The 25,258-nt window shown below is 38.3% G+C and overlaps 1 protein-coding gene across 14 annotated transcripts in view; it reads left to right on the forward strand.

The window, feature by feature from the left end:
* Positions 1 to 25,258, forward strand: part of MBD5 (methyl-CpG binding domain protein 5) — a 512,364-nt gene that overhangs the window by 339,221 nt on the left and 147,885 nt on the right. For 2 of the 14 annotated variants that reach the window (XM_066346272.1, XM_066346276.1), the window contains exon 8: positions 16,136 to 16,272. The exons of the other annotated variants lie outside the window; for them this stretch is intronic. The gene's annotated coding sequence lies outside the window, so the exon portion shown is untranslated. The remainder of the gene's footprint in view (positions 1 to 16,135; positions 16,273 to 25,258) is intronic. 14 annotated transcript variants of the gene reach the window in all.

The following is a 25,258-nucleotide window of genomic DNA, read 5'->3' on the forward strand; positions in this document are numbered from 1 at the left end:
TGGCTGCGGGAGGGGAAGAGAGAGACAGAGAGAAAGGAGAGGGGCAGGGGTGGAGAAACAGATGGGCATTTTTCCTGTGTGCCCTGGCTGGGAATCGAACACGGCACTCCTGCATGCCAGGCCGATGCTCTACCACTGAACAAACCAGCCAGGGCTTATACTGTCTTCTTGAATTGCCATGTCTAGCTTTCTTTCTGCTGTGCATACATGTATTTATATATTTAAAATACACTTATATTTTAGAGCACTTTTTATTCTTCTTTTTTTTTTTTTTTTTTTTTTTTTTTGCTTAACATTAGAAAACAATACTATTTTAAATACTTGGTCACTATTCCAAATAGTGATTTTACTTTGAATTTAAATTAACCCTTAACTAATATTATTTATTGCCTGCTGTGTACAAATGTTTTGTTAAATACTGATCCTGAATGCCACAGCCTTGGACTTTATTTTAGCATCCTTTCATTAATAAAACATGTTATTAATGAAAATCCTATAAGTACCAGATCTAAACACCATGGTTTAATAACATGTCTCAGGCCTATTGCTGATTCTTAAGTAACAAAAGAGTTTAGGGAGAAATATAAGTCAGGATTCTTTATTACAAATAATATAATTCTTTCTGGTCAGTTTAACAATAAAAAATATGTGAAAAGGTATTAATTAGGTAGTTAACAGACAGCTCTGTCGTTACCTAGTCAATAACATTGTACAAACATATTCCAGGATACCCAAAACACTACTTCTAATAGCCAGCACTGATGTTGTGTCAATTGTCCCTAAAGAACCTGATATCTCCACCAACAAATCAGGTTCTCAAAGAAGAGTTACATCCTCAAGTTGCTTGCTTCTGATTTCAAATTACACTCTGAATTTGATTGGGGGAATCTTAGGAACCTGCCTTGCTGTTAAAACAGTCTGTAAATGCTAGTTTTCTGATTTCTGCTTTAAGAAGATTGGGATCATATTGTAGAAAAATAACCGATATAAGGAAAGTGCTCAAAACTTTGTAGTAGGCCAGGTCACCAATGTCCGCAGATAACAGTGAACTAGATTAACTTTCATCTTAAATCTTTGTTGCATCTCTTAAAATTTCTAGGGCTATATCCCAGTTATTGTCTTTCTCTGGGAAATGTATCCCAATTTTTGCCTTCTGTAAGCATTCAATTATTTTCTCTGTGAATCACTTCTACCAAATGTTAGCTCCTTATTTGCACCATTCATGTTTGAACCGAAAGAGAAGAGCACATCTGTAAGTTGTAAGTCAGAGTTTCTCATCTGAGCCCTACTGACATTTAGGAATGAAAAATTCTTTGTTGGGGAAGCTGTTCTGTGTATTGCAGGGTACTTAGCAGCATGTCTGCCTCTACCCACTGGATGCCAGTAATGCTTGCACACACAGACACACACCCATAACGATGATCTAAATTGTCTTCAGACATTGACAAATGTCCCCTGTATTTCAAAATAATTTCCTATTAAGAGCAGCTAGGGTCAACTATGTCTTTGCTTAGTGGACAACTTATACAAATAAAGAGATGTCACTTTGACTTCCTTCTCTGTGTTTCTTATAATATGGCCATTGATGTTATAATTACATGTCTCTCACTACTTCTAAATTCTTTTCATCAAAATTTAAGAAATTATATAAATCTAAGCAAGAGGTTGAAAAATCGTCTCTTCTGTGTGTAGGCCTCCAGGAACTCACTTGCTTCCTTCAATACTTCCCTTGTGCTTTGTGTCCTTTCCCTTCTGTGCAATATAAATATTCTACCTCCTTTTCCTTCTTCAAGAGTGGTCTTCACAGTGGTTACCTAGGAAGAAAGGACAGAAGGAAAAGAAAAGTTAGTTTGGACTTTGAATTTAAACTTTGTGCTTCAAACATTTGGTGCATTCAGTGAGTTAATATTTCTTAAGGTTATCATTTTCTCATTTATTAAATTTACCTGAAAAATGTGCCCACAATGCAGACATTAGTTATTATATTGTAGTCAATGAACCTGGAAACTATTTTGAAAACTTCTATATTTCCTTTAGTAATTCAGGGTATACAAGGAACAATATATAAGCCATATATATTGCTTTTTTCTCTTTTTTTTCATGTGAAACTGGGTATTTTTTATTTTTTATTTTTTATTAATTTTAATGGGACGACATTGATAAATCAGGGTACATGTGTTCAGAAAAAACATCTCCAGGTTATTTCGACATTTGATTATCTTGCATTCTCATCACCCAAAGTCAAATTGTCTTCCATCACCTTCTATCTGGTTTTCTTTGTGCCCCTCCCCCCCTTTACTGCCTCCCCCCCCCCCCCCCCCGCCATAACCACCACACTCTTGACCATGTCTCTCACTCTCATTTTTGTGTCCCACCTATATATGGAATCATATACTTCTTAGTTTTTTCTGATTTATTTATTTCACTCAGTATAATGTTATCAAGGTCCATCCATGTTGTTGTAAATGATCCAATGTCATCATTTCTTACAGCTGAGTAGTATTCCATAGTATATATGTACCAAAGCTTTTTAATCCATTCATCCTCTGACGGACACTTGGGCTGTTTCCACATCTTTGCTATTGTGAACAATGCTGCCATAAAAATGGGGGTGCATTTCTCCTTTTGAAACAGTGCTATGGAGTTCTTAGGGTATATTCCTAAAAGTGGGATAGCTGGGTCAAAAGGCAGTTCGATTTTTAATTTCTTGAGGAATCTCCATACTGTTTTCCACAGAGGCTGCACCAGTCTGCATTCCCACCAACAGTGCAGGAGGATTCCCTTTTCTCCACATCCTCGCCAGCACTTATTCTGTGTTGTTTTGTTGATGAGCACCATTCTGACTGGTGTGAGGCGATATCTCATTGTGGTTTTAATTTGCATTTCTCTAATGATTAGTGATGTTGAGCATTTTTTCATATGCCTGTTGGCCATCTGTATGTCCTCTTTGGAGAAGTGTCTATTCATTTCTTTTGCCCATTTTTTGATTGGATTGTCTTCCTGGTGTTGAGTTTCACAAGTTCTTTATAAATTTTGGTTATTAACCCCTTATCAGACGTATTGTCAAATATGTTCTCCCATTGTGTAGTTTGTCTTTTTATTCTGTTCTTATTGTCTTTAGCTGTGCAACAGCTTCTTAGTTTGATATAGTCCCATTTGTTCATCCTGTCTTTTATTTCCCATGCCCATGGAGATAAATAGGAAAATATATTGCTGCGGGAGATGTTGGAGAGTTTACTGCCTATGTTTTCTTATAAGATGCTTATGGTTTCATGGCTTACATTTAAGTCTTTTATCCATTTTGAGTTTATTTTTGTGAATGGTGTAAGTTGGTGGTCTAGTTTCATTTTTTGCAGGTAGATGTCCAATTTTCCCAACACCATTTGTTAAAGAGGCTGTTTTTACTCCATTGTATGCTCTTACCTCCTTTGTCAAATATCAGATGTCCATAAAGATGTGAGTTTATTTCTGTGTTCTTTGTTCTGTTCCATTTATCTATATGCCTGTTCTTATGCCAGTCCTAGTCTGGTTTTGAGTACAATGACCTTGTAGTATAACTTGATATCAGGAAGTATGATACCTCCCATTTTATTCTTCCTTTTCAAGATTGCTAAGGCTATTTGTGTTCTTTTTGGTTCCATATAAATTTTTGGAATATGTTTTCTATATCCTTGAAGTATGTCATTGGTATTTTAATTGGTATTGCATTGAATTTATATATTGCTTTGGGTAATATAGACATTTTAATGATGTTTGTTCTTCCTATCCATGAGCACGGTATATGCTTCCAGTTGTTTGTATCTTCCTTGATTTCTTTTATCAATGCTTTATAATTTTCTGGGTACAAGTCATTAATCTCCTTAGTTAAATTTACTCCTAGGTACTTTATTTTTTTTGTTGCAATAGTGAAGGGGATTGTATTCTTAATTTCTCTTTCTGACAGTTCATTGTTAGTGTATAAAAATATCTCTGATTTCTGAGTATTAGTTTTATATCCTGCCACCTTGCTGAATTCATTTATCCAGGTCCAGTAGTTTTTTGACTGAGACTTTAGGGTTTTCTATATACAATATCATATCATCTGCAAATAATGATAGTTTTACTTCTTCTTTTCCCACTTGAATTCCTTTTATTTCTTCTTCTTGTCTGATTGCTGTGGCTAGGACTTCCAGAACTATGTTGAATAAGAGTGGTGAAAGGGGCACCCCTGCCTTGTTCCTGATCCTAAGAGGATTGCTTTTAATTTTTGCCCATTGAGTATGATGTTGGCTGTGGGTTTGTCATAGATGGGCTTTATCATGTTGATGTATGTTCCCTGTATTCCCACTTTGCTGAGAGTATTGATCATAAATGGGTGCTGGATTTTATCAAATACTTTTTCTGTATCTATTGAAATTATCATATGGTTTTTCTCCTTCCTTTTGTTTATATGATGAATTACATAGATTGATTTCTGAATATTATAACAGCCTTGTCTCTAGAATAAATCCCACTTGACCATGATGCATAATTTTTATCATATATTGCTGAATCCGGTGTGATAATATTTTGTTGAGAATTTTAATATCTAAATTCATCAGGGATATTGGCCTATAGTTTTCTTTCTTTGTGTTGTCATTGCCTGATTTTGGAATCAGAATTATGCTCACCTCATAAAAGGAGCTTGGAAGTCTTCCTTCCTCTTTAATTTTTTGAAATAGCTTGAGAAGGATAGGAGTTAGGTCTTCTTTGAATATTTGGTAGAATTCACTTGTGAAGCCATCAGGCCCAGGACTTTTCTTTGTTGGGAGTTTTTTGAAAACTGTTTTGATCTCATTTGGTGTAATCGGTCTGTTTAGGTTTTCTGATTCTTCCAGATTGATTTTTGGAAGATTTTATGTTTCAAGAAATTTGTCCATTTCATCTAGGTTGTCTAGTTTTTGGGCATACACTTCTTCATTGTATTTTCTTACAATATTTTGTATTTCTGATGTGTCAGTTATTATTTATCCACTTTCATATCTAATTTAATTTATTTGAGTCTCTCTTTTTTTCTTGGTGAATCTGGTTAAAGGTTGATTGATCTTGTTTACCTTTTCAAAGAACCAGCTCCTGGTTTTATGGATCCTTTGTATTGTTTCTTTAGCCTCTATGTCATTTCGTTCCGCTCTGATCTTTATTACTTCCTTTCTTCTACTACTTCTGGGCTTTACTTGCTGTTTTTTTCTAGTTCTTTTCTTTTTTGTTTTTTTTTTTGTTTGTTTTTTACAAGTCAGAGAGAGGGATAGATAGGGACAGACAGACAGGAACAGAGAGAGATGAGAAGCATCAATCATCCATTTTTCGTTGCGACACCTTAGTTGTTCATTGATTGCTTTCTCATATGTGCCTTGACCATGGGGCTACAGCAGAATGAGTAACCCCTTCTTCAAGCCAGCAGCCTTGGGTGCAAGCTGGTGAGCTTTGCTCAAACCACATGAGCCCACGCTCAAGCTGGTGACCTCGAGGTCTGGAACCTGGGTCCTCAGCATCCTAGTCCGACGCTCTATCCACTGCACCACCACCTGGTCAGGCTTTCTAGCTCTTTTAGATGCAGGGTCAAGTTTTATATTTGAGCTTTTTCTAGCTTCTTAAGGTATGCCTGTAATGCTATGAACTTCCCTCTCAGGACTGCTTTTGCTGTGTCCCACAAATTTTGAGTTGATGTATTCTCATTATCATTTGTTTCTAGGAATTTTTTTATTTCTTCTTTGATCTTCTTGTTAACCCATTCATTATTTAAAACATACTACTTAGTTTCCAAATGTTTGAGTATTTTTTTATTTTTTCTGTTTATGTTGATTTCTAGTTTCATGCCCTTGTGATCAGAGAAAATGCTTGATATGATTTCAGTCTTCTTAAATTTGTTGAGACCACTTTTGTGCCCTAACATGTGGTCTATCCTAGAGAATGTACCATGAGCACTTGATAAGAATGTATATTCTGCTGCTTTAGGTTGAAAGTTTCTGAAGATATCTATTAAATCCAGTTGATCTAGTTGTCCTTTAAGTATTCTGTTTCTTTGTTAATTTTCTTTATTGAAGATCTATCTAGTGTTGTTAGTGGGGTATTGAAATTTCCTACTATTTTAGTATTGCTGTTGATCTTGCCCTTTATATCCATCTAGTCTGCTTTATATATTTAGGTGCTCCTATATTAGGCACATAGATATTTATAATGGGTATACATTCTTGTTGAATTGCTACCTCTATCATTATGTATTGGCCTTCTTTATCTCTTACTATAGCCTTTGTTTTAAAGTCCATTTTATCTGATATAAGTATTGCTACTCGAGCTTTTTTTTCATTTCCACTTTCATGAAATATATTTTCCATCCTTTTACCTTCAGTCTATCTGCATCTTTTGTTTTAAAGTGTGTCTCTTGTAGACAGAGTATGTATGTATCCAGTTTCCTTATCCACACAGTTACCCTATGTCTTTTTTTTTTTTTTTTTTTGTATTTTTCTGAAGTTGGAAACGAGGAGGCAGTCAGACAGACTCTTGCATGCGCCCAACCGGGATCCACCCAGTATGCCCACCAGGGGGCGATGCTTTGCCCATCTGGGGCATTGCTCTGTTGCAACCAGAGCCATTCTAGCGCCTGAGGCAGAAACCATGGAGCCATCCTCAACACCCGGGCCAACTTTTTGCTCCAATGGAGCCTTGGCTGCGGGAGGGGAAGAGGGAGACAGAGAGGAAGGAGAGGGGGAGGGGTGGAGAAGCAGTTGGGTGCTTCTCCTATGTGCCCTGGCCGGGAATTGAACCTGGGACTCATGCACGCCAGGGTAACGCTCTACCACTGAGCCAACCGGCCAGGGCCAGCCCTATGACTTTTGATCGGATCATTTAATCCAATTACACTTAAGGTTATTATTGATATGTAGTTGTTTATTGCCATTTTATTCTTTAAAGCTGTATTCTTCTTTTGCTATATTCTTTTTCCCCTTTGATCTGTTTACAACAGGCCCCTTAGCATTTCTTGCAGCATTGGTTTGGTTGTAGTGAATTCCTTGAGTTTTGGGTTTTTTTGTTTTTTTTTCTGGTAAGCTTTTTTTTCTCCTTAAATTTTAAACAATAGCCTTGCTGGATAAAGTAGTCTTGGTTGTAGGTTCTTGTTCTGCATTACTTTGAATATTTCTTGCCATTCTCTTCTGGCCTCAAGTGTTTCTGTTGAGAAGTTGGATGTCATCCTTATGAGGGCTCCTTTGTAAGTGATAGCCTTTTTCTCTCTAGCAGTTTTTAATATTTTCTCTTTATCACTTAGCGTTGGTATTTTAGTTATGATGTGTCTTGGTGTAGATTTCTTTGGGTTTCTCTTTAATGGAGTTCTCTGTGCTTCTTGAACTTGTGAGAGTTTTTCCTGCATTAATTTAGGGAAGTTTTCAGCTATGATTTGATTGAACAAAGTCTCTATCCCTTGTTCTTTCTCTTTTTCTTCAGGAACCTCTATGATGTGGATGTTATTTCTCTTCATGTTGTCACGGAGCTCTCTTAGAGTTTCCTCAAGCTTTTTGAGTCTCTTTTTTTCTGCTCTGCTTCCATGCCTTCATTTGTCTTGTCCTGTAACTCGTTGATTTGATCCTCAGTTTCATCCATCCTGCTTTTAATTCCTTCCCTGTGGTCTTCATTTCTGATATTATATTTGTCATTTCTGACTGATTCTTTTTTATTATTTCAATGTCTTTTTTATATTTGCTATCTCTTTATTTTAAGGTGTTCATAATGACCATTTATTGTTGGTCTCAGATCTTTGAGCATCCTAACAATCATTATTTTAAACTCTGCATTCAGTAATTTGTGTATATCTGACTCATTCTGGTCCTTTTCTGGGGACTTCAATTGATTTATTTGTGTTGCATTTCTCTCCCTCCCATTTTGTCTGTGTATAAGAAGGTTTTGGCTACTGGAGTCCAATGGGTGTAGCCTCTGTGTACCCTAGGTGTGGTCTCTCTGCAGGCCGGCGACTTCCTCTGCCATTGCTGCCTAGGGCGTTTGGGTATGGGTGTTGCTGGTGCCAGCCCACTGAGGCTGTCGCGGTTTCTGCCTCTCCTCCACAGGAGGAGCTGTGATCATATGCCCAGGTCTACAAGCTTCTGCGGCCTCGGCCTTTGCCCTGCCCCTGTGGGTGGGGTTATGTGCCACACCAAGGCCGCAAGCCTCTGCACCACAGGAAGGGATGAGCACCTTTGTTCAGCTGCAAGTCTCTGCCTGATTTCAGGATTTTGTCCAGCCCCCACAGGAGGAGCCTGCTCTGGGTCGGCTGCAAGCCTTGGCTCCAGGCAGGGCTGCACACCGGTGCTCAGTTGCGGGTCTTTGCCTGTTCTGGGCTTTCACCCCACCCCCACTAAAGGAGCCGGCTCACGCGTCGGGCTGGAAGCCTCAGTTCCACAGGCTGAGCAAGGCTGCGCACCTGTGCACCTTTGCTCAGCAGTTGTTCCCGCCTTTTCCGGTGCTCCCAGCCTTCCCTCACAGGCGGGATTTCAGGCGGGCCCACAGCTGGACATGAGCACTTCAGCGCATCACCTCCACCCCCGCCCAGCAAGACTCTGCTCACACCCGGGCCTCAGTCATGGCCAGCCAGCTTCCACCCTTGCCAAGGGAACCGCACTTCCACATCCTGCTGCCATCCATCCTCTGGCGAGCCCTCAGCTGTGTGGGTGGGGGTGCTTCAGCTCAGACCCTATCACTCCGTACTGTAGTCCTGAAATCTCCCTCCTTCTAAGCGACTGCTCTGCGTGCCGCAGGAGAGCTTGTTTGGCTGGTGTCCTGCTTCCCTTTGCTGGTATTGCTGTTTCCAGGGAAATATTTGCTTCAGATTTGGGGAGTGACTCAGCCCAGGGGTTAGGGTGGCCATCTCTCAAAGTGTTTTTCCCTGTGCCTCCTAGATTACACTCTCTTCCCTCTGCACTGGTCCTCTCCTCTCTCCCATCCCCCAGAGCACTGGGTGGGTTATTGTAAGAGAAGTTTTCTGCGTGGCCCCTTTAAGAAGAATCCTGGGTCTGAGAAATCTGTCTCTTTCTCACAAACAGTAGCCTGACTTGTATCACAGCTAAATACTGTCTATACGCCTCTTCTAAGCTCTTGGGCTGCAGGATGGGGATTTGTTCCTGGGGCTCAGGACCCTCCCCTCTCTGCTAAACTCACTTCCCGCCATGCAAGTCTCTCTGGACTGCCATTCGCTCTGGGGAGCTGGGAAGCCCTCTCTGCATTTCCACTTTTCCTACCAGTCTCAGTGTGGCTTCTTCAGTGTTCCTTGGTTGGAGAGTCCTCTTAGTTTAGTCCAAAGTTGGTTTTCCTAGATGATGGTTCTTAAAATTAAGTTGTAATCCACTTCGGTTCTGGGAGGTGGAAGTTGGTACCACCACCTACTCCATCGTCATCTTGCCACCCCCTGCTTTTTTCTTTTTTTTTCTTTTATTTCTTTATTAAATTTAATGCAGTGACATTGATAAATCAGGGTACATATGTTGAGATAAAACATCTCCAGATTATTTTGACATTTGATTGTGCTGTATATCCCTCCCCCAAAGTCAAATTGTCTTCTGTCACTTTCTATCTGGTTTTCTTTGTGCCCCTCCTCCAGTCCCCCACCCCCTCTCTCCTTCATTGCCCCCTCCCCTCTCCCCCAAATCTCCCCACCCCCATTGCCATCACATTCTTGTTCATGTCTCTGAGTCTCATTTTTATGTCCCATCTATGTATGGATTCATATAGTTCTTAGTTTTTTTCTGATTTACTTATTTCACTCTGTATAATGTTATCAAAGTCCATCCATGTTATTGTAAATGATCCAATGTCATCATTTTTTATAGCTGAGTAGTATTCCATAGTATATATGTACCAAAGCTTTTTAATCCACTCGTCCTCTGATGGACACTTGGGCTGTTTCCAGATCTTTGCTATTGTGAACAATGCTGCCACAAACATGAGGGTGCATTTCTCCTTTTGGAGCCGTTCTATGGTGCTCTTGAGGTATATTCCTAAAAGTGGGATAGCTGGGTCAAAAGGCAGTTCGATTTTCAGTTTTTTAAGGAATCTCTATACTGTTTTCCACAGTGGCTGCACCAGTCTGCATTCCCACCAGCAGGGCAGGAGGGTTCCCTTTTCTCCACATCCTCACCAGCACTTATTCTGTGTTGTTTTGTTGATGAGCACCATTCTGGCTGGTGTGAGGTGATATCTCATTGTGGTTTTAATTTGCATTTCTCTAATGATTAGTGATGTTGAGCATTTTTTCATATGCCTGTTGGCCATCTGTATGTCCTCTTTGGAGAAGTGTCTATTCATTTCTTTTGCCCATTTTTTGATTGGATTGTTTGTCTTCCTGGTGTTGAGATTTACAAGTTCTTTATAAATTTTGGTTATTAACCCCTTATCAGACGTATTGTCAAATATGTTCTCCCATTGTGTAGTTTGTCTTTTTATTCTGTTCTTATTGTCTTTAGCTGTGCAAAAGCTTTTTAGTTTGATATAGTCCCATTTGTTTATCCTGTCTTTTATTTCACTTCCCCGTGGAGATAAACCAGAAAATATATTGCTCCGAGAGATGTTGGAGAGTTTACTGCCTATGTTTTCTTCGAAGATGCTTATGGTTTCACGACCTACATTTTAAGTCTTTTATCCATTTTGAGTTTCTTTTTGTGAGTGGTGTAAGCTGGTGATCTAGTTTCATTTTTTTAAAGGTAGCTCTCCAATTTTCCCAACACCATTTGTTAAAGAGGCTCCATTGTATTTCCTTACCACCTTTGTCAAATATCAGTTGTCCATAGAGCTGTGGGTTTATTTCTGGGTTCTCTGTTTCATTGATCTATATGCCTGTTCTTATGCCAGTACCAGGCTGTTTTGAGTACAATGGCCTTCTAGTATAACTTGATATCAGCAAGTGTGATACCTCCCACTTTATTCTTCTTTTTTAAGATTGCTGAGGCTATTCGTGTTCTTTTTTGGTTCTATATAAATTTTTGGAATATGTGATCTATATCTTTGAATATGTCATTGGTATTTTAATTGGTATTGCATTGAATTTATATATTGCTTTGGGTAATATAGACATTTTAATGATGTTTATTCTTCCTAGAGTATATACTTCTACTTGTTTGTATCTTCCTTGATTTCTCTTATCAATGCTTTGTAATTTTCCAAGTACAAGTCTTTAGTCTCCTTGGTTAAGTTTATTCTTAGGTACTTTATTTATTTGGTTGTAATAGTAAAGGGATTGTTTCTTTAATTTCTCTTTCTGACTGTTCATTGTTGGCATATAAAAATGCCTCTGATTTTTGAGTATTGATTTTATATCCTGCCACCTTGCTAAATTCATTTATCAGGTCCAGTAGTTTTTTGACTGAGACTTTAGGGCAGGGGTCCCCAAACTTTTTACACAGGGGGCCAGTTCACTATCCCTCACACCGTTGGAGGGCCGCCACATACAGTGCTCCTCTCACTGACCACCAGTGAAAGAGGTGCCCCTTCCAGAAGTGTGGCAGGGGGCCGGATAAATGGCCTCAGGGGGCCACATGTGGCCCGCGGGCCATAGTTTGGGGATGCCTGCTTTAGGGTTTTCTATATACAATATCATATCATCTGCAAATAATGATAGTTTTACTTCTTCTTTTCCCACTTGAATTCCTTTTATTTCTTCTTCTTGTCTGATAGCTGTGGCTAGGACTTCCAGGACCATGTTAAATAAGAGTGGTGAAAGGGGGCACCCCTGCCTTGTTCCTGATCTTAAGGGGATTGCTTTTAATTTTTGCCCATTGAGTATGATGTTGGCTGTGGGTTTCTCATAGATGGCTTTTTATCATGTTGAGGTATGTTCCCTATATTCCCACTTTACTGAGAGTTTTGATCATGAATGGGTGCTGGATTTTATCAAATGCTTTTTCTGCATCTATTGAAATTATCATATGGTTTTTCTCCTTCTTTTTGTTTATGTGATGAATCACATTGATTGATTTATGAATATTGTACCATCCTTGCCTCCCCAGAATAAATCCCACTTGATCATGGTGTATGATTTTTTCCATATATTGTTGGATCCAATTTGCTAATATTTTGTTGAAGATTTTAGCATCTATATTCATCAGAGATATTGGCCTATAATTTTCTTTCTTTGTGTTGTCTTTGCCTGGTTTTGGAATCAGAATTATGCTCGCCTCATAAAAGGAGCTTGGAAGTCTTCCTTCCTCTTGAATTTTTTGAAATTGTTTGAGAAGGATAGGAGTTAGTTCTTCTTTGAATATTTGGTAGAATTCTGTTGTGAAGCCATCGGGCCCTGGACTTTTCTTTGTTGGGAGTTTTTTGATAACTGTTTCGATCTCCTTTGTTGTAATCGGTCTGTTTAGGTTTTCTGATTCTTCCAGATTGATTTTTGGAAGATTGTATGTTTCAAGGAATTTGTCCATTTCATCTAGGTTGTCTAGTTTTTTGGCATACAGTTCTTCATAGTATTTTCTTACAATATTTTGTATTTCTGTTGTGTCAGTTGTTATTTCTCCTCTCTCATTTCTAATTTTATTTATTTGAGTCCTCTCTCTCTTTTTCTTGGTGAGTCTAGTTAAAGGTTCATCAATCTTGTTTACCTTTTCAAAGAACCAGCTCCTAGTTTCATTGATCTTCTGTATTGTTTCTTTAGCCTCTATGTCATTTACTTCTGCTCTGATCTTTATTATTTCCTTTCTTCTACTACATTTGGGCTTTACTTGCTGTTCTTTTTCTAATTCTTTTAGATGCAGGGTTAAGTTGTTTATTTGAGCTTTTTTAGCTTCTGAAAGTGTGCCTGTAGTGCTATGAACTTCCCTCTCAGCACTGCTTTCGCTGTGTCCCATAAATTTTGAGTTGTTGTATGCTCGTTGTCATTCGTTTCTAGGAATTTTTTTATTTCTTCTTTGATCTCATTCTTAATCCATTCATTATTTAACAACCTGCTATTTAGTTTCCATGTGTTTGAGAATTTTTTAGCTTTTCTGTTGTGATTCATTTCTAGTTTCATGCCGTTGTGATCGGAGGAAGTGCTTGATACTATTTCAGTCTTCTTAAATTTGTTGAGAGCACTTTTGTGCCCTAACATGTGGTCTATCCTAGAGAATGTACCATGAGCACTTGAAAAGAATGTATATTCTGCTGCTTTAGGGTGAAAGGTTCTGAAGATATCTATTAAATCGAGTTGATCTAGTGTTTCCAATAAGTCTGCTGTTTCTTTGTTAATTTTCATTCTTGAGGATCTATCTAGTGATGTTAGTGGGGTATTGAAATCCCCTACTATTATAGTATTGCTGTTGATCTCGCCCTTTAAATCCATCAAAGTCTGCTTTATATATTTAGGTGCTCCTATATTAGGTGCATAGATATTTAAAATATGTATATCTTCCTGATGAATTACTCCCTTTATCGTTATGTAGTAGCCTTCTTTATCTCTTACTATATCCTTTGTATTAAAGTCCAATTTGTCTGATATAAGTATTGCTACCCCAGCTTTTTTTTCATTTCCGTTTGCATGAAACGTTTTTTTCCATCCTTTTACCTTCAAGCTATGTGTGTCTTTTGTTCTAAGGTGTGTCTCTTGTAGACAACATATGTATGGGTCCTGTTTTCTTATCCACGCAGCTACCCTATGTCTTTTGATTGGATCATTTAATCCATTTACATTTAAGGTTATTATTGACACGTTGTTGTTTATTGCCATTTTCTTCTTTAAAGGTGTATTTCTTTTTTTGCTGTATTCTTTTCCCACTTTGATCTGTTTACACCAGGCCCCTTAACATTTCCTGCAGCATTGATTTGGTTGTAATGAATTCCTTGAGTTGTTTTTTGTCTGGGAAGCTTTTTATTTCTCCTTCGATTTTAAACGATAGCCTTGCTGGATAAAGTAGTCTTGGTTGTAGGTTCTTGTTCTGCTTTACTTTGAATATTTCTTGCCATTCCCTTCTGGCCTCAAGTGATTCTGTTGAGAAGTCAGCTGTCAACCTTATGGGGGCTCCTTTGTAGGTGATAACTTTTTTTCTCTTGCAGCTTTTAATATTTTCTCTTTATCGCTTAGCTTTGGTATTTTAATTATGATGTGTCTTGGTGTAGGTTTCTTTGGGTTTCTCTTTAATGGAGTCCTCTGTGCTTCTTGGATTTGTGAGAGTTTCTTGTGCATTAATTTAGGGAAGTTTTCAGCTATGATATGATTGAACAAAGTCTCTATCCCTTGTTCTTTTTCTTCTTCTTCAGGAACCCCTATGATGCGGATGTTATTTCTCTTCATGTTGTCACAGAGCTCTCTAAGAGTTTCCTCTGACTTTTTGAGTCTCTTTTCTCTTTTTTTCTCTGCTTTCATGCCTTCATTCCAGTTGTCCTCTAACTCGCTGATTCGATCCTCTGCTCTATCTATCCTGTTTTTAATTCCTTCCATTGTGGTCTTTATTTCTGATATTGTATTTGTCATCTCCAACTGATTCTTTTTTATACTTGCTATTTCTTTATTTAGGTTTTCATACTGACCCTCCATTGTTGTTCTAAGATCCCTAAGCATCCTTACAATCATTATTTTGAACTCCACATCTGGAAGTTTGATTATTTCCATATCACTCAGCTCATCTCTCGAAGGTGTCTCTTATGGTTTCATTTGGATTGCACTCCTTTGTCTTCTCATCCTCTTTTTTGGGTGTTTTATTTATAGAGTTGGTTGAGTCTAGGCTTGGTGTTGTCTGCCTCCAGTTTTCAGTTGTGTTATTTCTAGGTCTTCTTGGGTTGGTATCAGCTGTTATCTGTAATCCACTTTCGGATTTGGGCAGCTTTGAAGTCTTTCTTTGTTTGTTTTCTTAACAGGTGATAGTCTTGTTTGCTGATCTCAGCAGGGGTCTTCCTTGAAACTGTATCCAGGAATGCGATGGGTGTAACATGAGACTCTGAAGGCCTCTTTAGCCTGCTAATCTCACTGGGGGCAGGGTGTTTTCTTAGCTTCAGTAGGGGGAGGTGTATCTCAGATCTCCATGGAAACCTGAGTTACTGCCCCTTCTCCCCACTTCTTGTTTTCAGCTGTGTCTTGTTGCACTGATTGGAGCTGGAGAGATGTCCAGAGATCTCTGATCTGGAAGCACTTCAGCTCTGTTTTGTGAAAGGTTCAGTCCCTCCCCCAGCTATGGCCGCCTCCAGCATGGATGAGTCAGCCCTTTTAGCTCGTCTCTTGCATTCCTTAGCCCCTCACAGTCTGTCCCTCTCCCTGTCCTCTCCACCTGGGAGATAAGCTGGTCCTTTCAACGCACCTCGCTCCCTGGTCGCCAGGCAAGTGGCTGTGAGCAGTAGTTTCTGCTCCCCTCCCTCCGAGATCCTCTCTGGGCTCTCAGCCCCACCCCACCCTCCATTCCGGCAAGCAGAGGAGGTTCAGGGGCTCCCTACCAGGACTCCTGTGGTTTCTTCTTTGCTCCTTGGTTTTTGAGAGCCGTTCTTGCAGTTCAGAGTTGGTTTCTCATGCTGATTTTTCCTAAATTGATTTGTATTCCAGTTTGGTGGTGAGAGCTGGGCATCTGTGCATCCGCCTACTCTGCTGCCATCTTTTTCTCTCCTATAGTGGTATCTTGACACATGAGTTTAATTCATTTCATGGCCAAGCTCATGACTCAATTTGCTAGTGTGTCAAGTTGAATTTCCCCACTTAAATTAATGGCAATGCAATTAATCTGTTCCAGCCCCCCAAAACCACATGAATTTTGTGTTATATTTGCTTTTAAATAAGAAAGTGTACTTTATAAATAATAAATACATATATATGTATACATGATAAGAGAGAATGTAAAGAAATAAACTGGTTTATGAAATGTATTTACCTTCAAGTTCAGGCAAAGATTCTGGTGAATGAGGAGGAAACTGGCAGAGTAGGTTTTCATTTCATGCATTATTGCTTACCATAACTTACTCTCTACATACTTATCGCTACATTTAATTGCAAAATTTAACTTGCACACTACGTATGGTATGTAACTTTATTGCTCAACCATTAGGTTTTATTTTACTTTACTTAATCATCATCACTTTCTTCACTGACTTTTGGCTTTTTCACCACACTTTCCTTGCTTTTACTTAGAGGCCATTTCAACAGAAACCTTTCCATGGAAGTTTATTTCTTCCTCCCTTTCAGAATGTTCTGCAGGCCATCTACTGGAGGGTGGCAGAAGCTCGTGATGCAAATATCCACTCATGACTTAAAGCAAAAATTCCCACAAGTGACTGCTCATCTCTCAAATTGCTTGTGATTTAATGTACTCATGTGTCTAGGTACCACTGTTTATATATATTTTGTTCTGAGAAGTTACTTTTTTTTCCAATAAGTGTTGTTGTACTACAAGTTTTGGCTCTGTGAAATTCTTGGGCAGAACTCTGCTGAGACGTTGCTATCATAATGATGTAGGCAGGGCTGCAGTTGTATTCGTGAATAGGACATGTCATGAATTTCAGCTTTAGGGCTTTGCCACTTTTCAGCTTTGCCACTTTACAGCTTTATCAGTGGTGATTTCAGGTCTCCTGGCACTCCTCCTACTTCTCAACAGACCATGGAATCAGACATGGAGATCCTCCACCTCTCAGGAGAGAGAGTGACCCCAGAGAGTCAGCTGTCAGGTCACGCCACTGCCACTCTTTATACTGTGAGGGGAGAGAGACGCAATCTTGGAGGCTTAGGGGCCACACTTTGGTCTTTTCCAACACCTCACAGAACATGGGCTAAAGCTAGAGTATGGGCTGTGGGCTATGCACACTTGAGCACTGTGCGGCCTAGCACATGCACTGAACACCACATAACTTGAACTCCATGGACTAAGTGCATGCTACACGAGGATGTGCCATGTACCGCATGAGCTGAGCACTGTGGGCCCAGCATGCGCCAATCACATGAGTGCTGCAGGCTGGTGCATGCCCAGTGCTGGCCAATTGCAAACCAAGTGACATGGGCAGTCCACAGGAACCAGGTCCTGTGACCCTGTGCTCACTGCACCCACCTTAGTTCAGCAACTGCCCCTCTGCCCCTCAATCTCTCTTCCTCTCCTAGCTCAAAATAAAACTCAAGCACAACAAGCCTCCCTCCCTCAGTTCAGCAAGGAGAAAGAAAAATTCAGTCCTCCAGCTTTTCTTCTTTACAAAGAGCTCTCTGTGAAAATATTTTTTCTTCCTCCCTCTTTTCAACCTGTCCCACCTTCCATCCATTCAGTGTATGTATCTTTGAGGAGTGGCTGTGAGTCCAGCTGAGGTTTCTTCACTGCACTATAGTTGTTCAATTTGTTGAAATTTTAAGGTGAGAAATCGGGAGTATCTCTCATGCCATTTCTCTGACATATCAAAAGTAACAAAATTTTTGTGGCTTTCATCTGTTTTTAGTATTAGTGAGATTTAAACTTTACTTACGATTATACCAAGTAAAAGGAATTTTGATAGATTGAAGTTTATCATATAAAACTATAATTAAGCAAGAAATTTATATTCATAGTTTATTATTTAGTGCTAAAATAAAAGGAAATGTATAATTGGGAGAAAAATGATATAAATTCTTGCTAAAGTCTGTATTACTATATCAATTTTTTTTAGAAAGTAGAATTTTATTATAAAATATGACATGTTCCTGCCCTGACTCAGGGGTGGGACAGTAGATAAAGCATTGGACTAGTGTGCAGATGACCCAGGTTTGAAACCACGAGGTTACAGCTTGATGCGGGCTCATCCAGCTTGAGCATGGGCTCCTTAGTTTGAGCACAGGGTCACTGGCTTGAGTATTGGGATCATAAATATGACCTGACAGTCACTGGCATGAGCCAAAAGATCTCTGGCTTGATCCCAAGGTCATTGCCTTGAGTAATGGGTCACTCACTCTGCTGGAGCCCCCTGGTCAAGGCACATAGGAAATAACAGTCAGTGAACAACTAAGGTGCTGCAACAAAGAATTGATGCTTCTCATCTCTCTTCCATCCTACCTGTCCCTCTCTCTGTCTCTGTCACAAAAAATTTAAAAATAATACTGTTCTGAAAATATTTAAATACCACTGAGGAAGAATAAATAGACAACTGGTTAAAAGATACCTATTTCTAGTAGTATACCAGATTATTCTTAAGAGGTATCTTACTACAAAAGAATCAGATTCTGACTAAAATTTAAAGTTTTATTGCTGGATTCTATAGGTAGAAGTAAAATGTCAAAAAGCATGGAAGAAAAAAATCTTGGGCTGAAAATGAAGCATGAGCAGTAAATAAGACAAGTGGAGTGACTTAATGGCAAATAAAAATAACAGTACTTAATCTAGAAAGACAGATGTAGACCATCAGCAATATTGAGAAACTAGAAGAAATAATTCTCACTTAAGACCCCCAGATGCATTATTTTCCTTTGGTTTGTTAGGAAGTTGAAATGTCAAATTCATTATCAAAGTCCAGCAAACACATAAGGAAATGAGCCACCATGAGTGAGAGTTAGTAGAAATGACAAATGAAGATTTAGACTACCAAGGACTATAGATATTAAATTAGCTGATATAAAATATATAAAAGCAAACCTGAAATTTTTTTTTAAAGTCTGACAGAATTGAACTTATAAAAGTGGAAAATATAATAGTTGAAATGAAAAAGAGGTTTTTAATAGATAGATGTATTAGTATATAGACAGGTAAACAGAAATAATTCTAATTGTTTTAAACAGTGACAGTTTATTAAAGATTTTATTTATTCATTATAGAGAGGGGAGGGGGGGAGGAGCCAGAAGCATCAACTCCCATATGTGCCTAGACCAGGCAAGCCCAGGGTTTTGAACCGGCAACCTCAGCGTTTCCAGATTGACGCTTTATCCACTGCACCACCACAGTTCAGGCCTAACAGTGACAGTTTAATAGAAGGAATTGGCTACATAGGTTACTAGAAAGTACCAAAAGAGCAAAAACAGGATAACTGGCAGAGCAAATTAAAAAGGATAAAAGAATAATATGCAGAGCTCAGAAGCTGCTAACATTTTGTGGCTGGAGCCTGTAAGCATAAATCAACTGACATGCTGTTCAAGCCACTTTTGAAGTCACTAAAAGGCATGTAGGATATCCAATCCAATAGAAAGGCAAAAATAAAATAAGTGTCAAACAAATAAAACTGTACTAGTCAATATTTTAAGTCAAGAAGAGACATTTTTTCAAAGCAAAAGATAAGATACTTGAAACAAGTATAAATATATATATATATATATATATATATATATATATATATATATATTGGCGATTACAATCAGGGACACTGTGCATGAAAAGGTTTAAAATAATAAGATAAATAAAAGTTATACTTGGCAGCCCTGACCAGTTGGCTCAACGGTAGAATGTTGGCCTAGCATGTGGAAGCCCCAGGTCCAATTCCCAGCAGGGTACACAGGAAAAGCACCCACCTGTTTCTCCACCCTTCTTTCTCTCCTTTCTCTCTGTCTCTCTCTTCCCGTCCCACAGCCAAGGCTCCACTGGAGCAAAATTTGGCCCGGATGCTGAGGGTGCCTCCATGGCCTCCGCCTCAGGTGCTAGCATGGCTCCGGTAGCATTGAAGCAACAGCCCAGATGGGCAGAGCATCGCCCCCTGGTGGGCATGCTGGGTGGATCCTGGTCAGGTACATTAAGGAGTCTGTCTGACTGCCTCCCTTCTACAAGGAACTAAAAGCAGGCTGAATAGAGCAAATGATTGAATTGGCAATATAGAGGACAAAATTGTGAAAGCACGGAAGCAGAACAAAAAAAGAAAAGAGAATCAAAAAGTCTGAGGAAAATCTAAGAGAGCTCTTTGATAACATGAAGAGAAACAATATTCAAATCATAGAGATTCCTGAAGGAGAAGAGAAAAAACAAGGGATATAGAATCTGACTGAAGAAATCATGGCTGAAAACTTCCCTAAATTGATGCAGGAAAAAGTCACACAAGTTCAGGAAGCACAGAGAATCCCATTAAAGATGAACCCAGAGACCTACACCAAGACACATCATAATTAAAATACAAAAGCTAAGAGATAAAGAAAGAATACTAAAAGCTGCGAGAGAAAAGCAGTCAATTACCTACAAAGGAGCCACAATAAGGATGACATCTAACTTATCAACAGAAACACTTGAAGCCAGAAGGGAATGCCAAGAAATATTCAAAGTAACACAAAACAAGAGACTATAACCAAGACTTCTTTATCCAGCAAGGCTATCATTTAAAATTGAAGGAAAAATAAAAAGCTTCCCACATAAAAAAAAACAACTCAAGGAATTCATCACAACCAAACCAATGCTGCAAGAAATACTAAGGGGCCTACTGTTGACAGAACAAAGCAGGGGAAAATAATCTAGTAAGAGAGGAATGTAGATTTAAAGAAAAATATGGCAATAAACTACATATCAATAATAACTTTAAATGTAAATAATTAGTTGCTTCAATCAAAAGACATAGGGTAGCTGAAGAGATAAGAAAACACGACCCATACATATGCTATCTCAAGAAACCCACCTCAAAACGAAAGATACATGTAGACAAAGTAGAAGAATGGAATAAAATATTTCATGCAAATGGAAATGAAAAAAAGCTGGCGTAGCAATACTTATATGTTACAAAATAGACTTTAAAACAAAAGATATAGTAAGAGATAAAGAAGGTCACTACATAATGATAAAGGGAGCAATCCAACAGGAAGATATAACCATTATAAATATCTATGTGCCTAATATAGGAGCACCTAAATATATAAAGCACATTTTGATGGACATAAAGGGCGAGATCAACTGCAATATTATAATAGTGGGGGATTTCAATACCCCACTAACATCAATGGACAGATCCTCAAGAAAGAAAATTAACAAAGAAGCAGCTGCCTTAAAGGACACACTAGATCAACTGGATTTAGATATCTTCAGAAACTTTCACCTTAAAGTAGCAGAATATACATTCTTTTCAAGTACTCATGGTATATTCTCTAGGATAGACCACATGTTAGCACACTAAATGAGTCTCAATAAATCTAAGAAGATTGAAATAATATCAAGTATGTTCTCTGATCACAATGGCATGAAACTAGAAATCAACTACAATGAAAAAAATGGAAAAACATTCAAACACTTGGAAACTAAATAGCATGTTATTAAATAATGAATGGGTTAACAATGAGGTCAAGGTAGAAATCAAAAGTTATCTTGAAACAAATTAAAACAAACATACAAGAACTCAAAATTTATGGGACACAGCAAGAGTAATCCTTAGAGGGAAGTTCATAGCACTACAGGCATACCTTAAGAAGCAAGAAAAAGCTCAAATAAACAACTTAACCCTGCAATAACCAGAACTAGAAAAATAACAGCAAGTAAAGCCCAGAGGAAGTAGAAAGAAGAAAATAATAAAGATCAGAGCAGAAATAAATGACATAGAGGCTAAAAAAACAATACAGAAAATCAAAGAAACCAAGACCTGGTTATTTGAAAAGGTAAACAAGATTGATGAACCCTTAACCAGACTCACCAAGAAAAAAAGAGAGAGGACTCAAATAAATAAAATTAGAAATGAGAGTGGAGAAGTAACAACTGACACAGCAGAAATACAAAGAGTTGTAAGAAAATAGTATGAAGAACTGCATGCCAAAAAATTAGACAACCTAAGTGAAATGGAAAAATTCCTTGAAACAATCTTTCAAAAATTAATCTGGAAGAAACAGAAAACCTAAACAAACCAATGACAACAAATGAAATAGAAACAGTTATGAAAACACTCCCAACAAACAAAAGCCCTGTGCCTGATGGCTTCACAGGTGAATTCTACCAAATCTTCAATGAAGAACTAGCTCCTATCCTTCACAAGCTATTTCAAAAAAATTCAAGAGGAGGGAAGACTTCCAAGCTCCTTTTATAAGGTGAGCATAATCCTTATTCCAAAACCAGGCAAAGACAATACAAAGAAACAAAACGATAGGCCAATATCCCTGAGGAATTTAGATACGAAAATTCTCAACAAAATATTAGCAAACCAGACCCAGCAATATATAAATAAAATCACATATCATGATCAAGTGGGATTTATTCTGGGGAGGCAAGCCTGGTACAATATTCACAAATCAATCAATGTGATTCATCACATAAACAAAAGAAAGGAGAAAAATCACATGATAATATCAATAGATGCAGAAAAAGCATTTGATAAAATCCAGCACCCATTTATGATCAAAACTCTCAGCAAAGTGGGAATACAGGGAACATACCTCAACATGATAAAGGCCAACAATGACAAACCAAAAGCCAACATCATACTCAATGGGCCAAAATTAAAAGCAATCCCCTTAAGATCAGGAACAAGGCAGGAGTGGCCCCTTTCACCACTCTTATTCAACATAGTTCTGGAAGTCCTAGCCATAGCAATCAGACAAGAAGAAGAAATAAAAGGCATCCAAATTGGAAAAGAAGAAGTAAAATTATCATTATTTGCTGATGATATGATACTGTACATAGAAAACCCTAAAGTCTCACTCAAAAAACTACTGGACCTAATAAATAAATTCAACAAGGTGGCAGGATATAAAATTAATATTCAGAAATCAGAGGGATTGTTATACACCAACAATGAACTGTATGAAGGAGAAATTAAGAAAAACAACCCCCTTCACTATTGCAGCAACAAAAAAAGTACCTATGAGTAAATTTAAGCAAGGAGGTTAAAGACTTGTACTTGGAAAATTATAAAACACTGATAAAATAAATCGAGGAAGATACAAACAAGTCGAAGCATATACCATGTTCATGGATAGGAAGAACAAACATCATTAAAATGTCTATATTACCCAAAGCAATTTATAAATTCAGTGCAATTCCAATTAAAATACCAGTGACATACTTCAAAGATACAGAACTCATATTCCAAAAAGTTATCTGGAATCAAAAAAGAACACGAATAGCCTCAGCAATCTTGAAAAAGAAGAATAAAGTGGGTGGCATCACACTTCCGGATATCAAGTTACAATACAAGGCCATTGTACTCAAAAGAGCTTGGTACTGGCATAAGAACAAGCATATGGATCAATGGAACAGAACAGAGAACCCAGAAATAAACCCACACCTTTATGGACAATTAATATTTGACTAAGTAGGTAAGAGCATACAATGGATTAAAGACAGTCTCTTTAACAAATGGTGTTGGGAAAACTGGACAGCTACCTGCAAAGAAATGAAACTAGACCACCAACTTACACCATTCACAAAAATAAACTCAAAATGGATAAAAGACTTAAATGTATGTCGTGAAACCATAAACATCTTGGAAGAAAACATAGGCAGTAAACTCTCCGACATCTCTCGCAGCAATATTTTTGCTAATTTATCTCCACGGGCAAGTGAAATAAAGGACAGGATGAAAAAATGGGACTATCTGAAACTAAAATGCTTTTGCACAGCTAAAGACAATATAAACAAAATAAAAAGACAAACCACACAATGGAAGAACATATTCCACAATATGTCGGATATGGGGTTAATAACCAAAATTTATAAAGAACTTGTGAAACTCAACACCAGGAAGATAAACAATCCAATGAAAAAATAGGCAGAAGAAATGAATAGATACTACTCCAAAGAGGACATACAGATGACCAATAGGCAGATGAAAAAATGTTCACCACTAATCATTAGAGAAATGCAAATTAAAACCGCAATGAGATACCACTTTACACCTATCAGAATGGCGCTCATTAACAAAACAACACATAATAAGTGCTGGCGAGGATGTGTAGAAAAGGGAACCCTCCTGCACTGCTGGTGGGAATGCAACTGCTGCAGCCACTGTGGAAAACAGTATGGAGATTCCTCAAAAAATGAGAAATCAAACTGCCTTTTGACCTAGCCATCCCACTTTTAGGAATATATCCTAAGAATACCAAATTGCTGATTCAAAAGAAGAAATGCACCCCCATGTTTATGGCAGCATTGTTCACAATAGCCAAGATCTGCAAACAGCCCAAGTGTCTGTCAGTGGACAAGTGTTACATACACAATGGAATACTATGTGGCCATGAAAAAGAAGGAAATCTTACCTTTTGCAACAACATGGACTGACCTGGAAACTATTACGCTATGTGAAATAAGGCAGAGAAAGAAAACTACTATATGACCTCACTCATTTGAGCATTCCAATGAACAAAGTGAACTGAGGAATGGCATAGAGACAGAGGCAGGATCAAAGGGAGCAGAGGGAAAGCAGACTGAGGGAAAGGGGATGAGAGGATGGAATCAGAGAAGGGAAAGATATTAGTGACATTATATATACATAACACAGCATTATAGAGAGCAGGAAAGCAAATCCTGGAGGGAAGGGGAGAGGGTGTGGGGGCAAGGGGGGCAAAGGGGAGGTTGAGGGGAACTTGACGATGAGGGTGATATACTTGGTTGGACACTTGAATCTGTATAAACAGAATAAATTAAAATAAGTAAATGAAATTTTTTTAAAAGATATATATGCAATATTTTTGTTATATATCACAACTTTGCAACCTCCACTTGAGGAAAGAATTAGTGTTTTTTTTTTTGGTTTTTTTTTAAATAATTTTATTTTTTTAATGGGGTGACATCAATAAATCAGGATACATATATTCAAAGATAACAAGTCCAGGTTATCTTGTCATTCAATTATGTTGCATACCCACCACCCAAAGTCAGATTATCCTCTGTCACCTTCTATCTTGTTTTCTTTGTGCCCCTCCCTACCCCCTTTCCCTCTCCCATTCCCCCCTCCCCCCCGTAACCACCACACTCTTATCAATGTCTCTTAGTTTCACTATTATGTCCCACCTACGTATGGAATAATACAGTTCCTGGTTTTTTCCGATTTACTTATTTCGCTTCGTATCATGTTATCAAGATCCCACCATTTTGCTGTAAATGTTCCGAGGTCATCATTTCTTATGGCTGAGTAGTATTCCATAGTGTATATGTGCCACATCTTCTTTATCCAGTCATCTATTGATGGGCTTTTTGGTTGTTTCCATGTCCTGGCCACTGTGAACAATGCTGCAATAAACATGGGGCTGCATGTGTCTTTACGTATCAGTGTTTCTGAGTTTTTGGGATATATACCCAGTAGAGGGATCGCTGGGTCATAAGGTAGTTCTATTTTCAGTTTTTTGAGGAACCACCATACTTTCTTCCATAATGGTTGTACTACTTTACATTCCCACCAACAGTGTATGAGGGTTCCTTTTTCTCCACAGCCTCTCCAACATTTGCTATTACCTGTCTTGCTAATAACAGCTAAT

Source organism: Saccopteryx leptura, chromosome 7, assembly GCF_036850995.1.
Source record: "Saccopteryx leptura isolate mSacLep1 chromosome 7, mSacLep1_pri_phased_curated, whole genome shotgun sequence".
Taxonomy (NCBI): domain Eukaryota; kingdom Metazoa; phylum Chordata; class Mammalia; order Chiroptera; family Emballonuridae; genus Saccopteryx; species Saccopteryx leptura.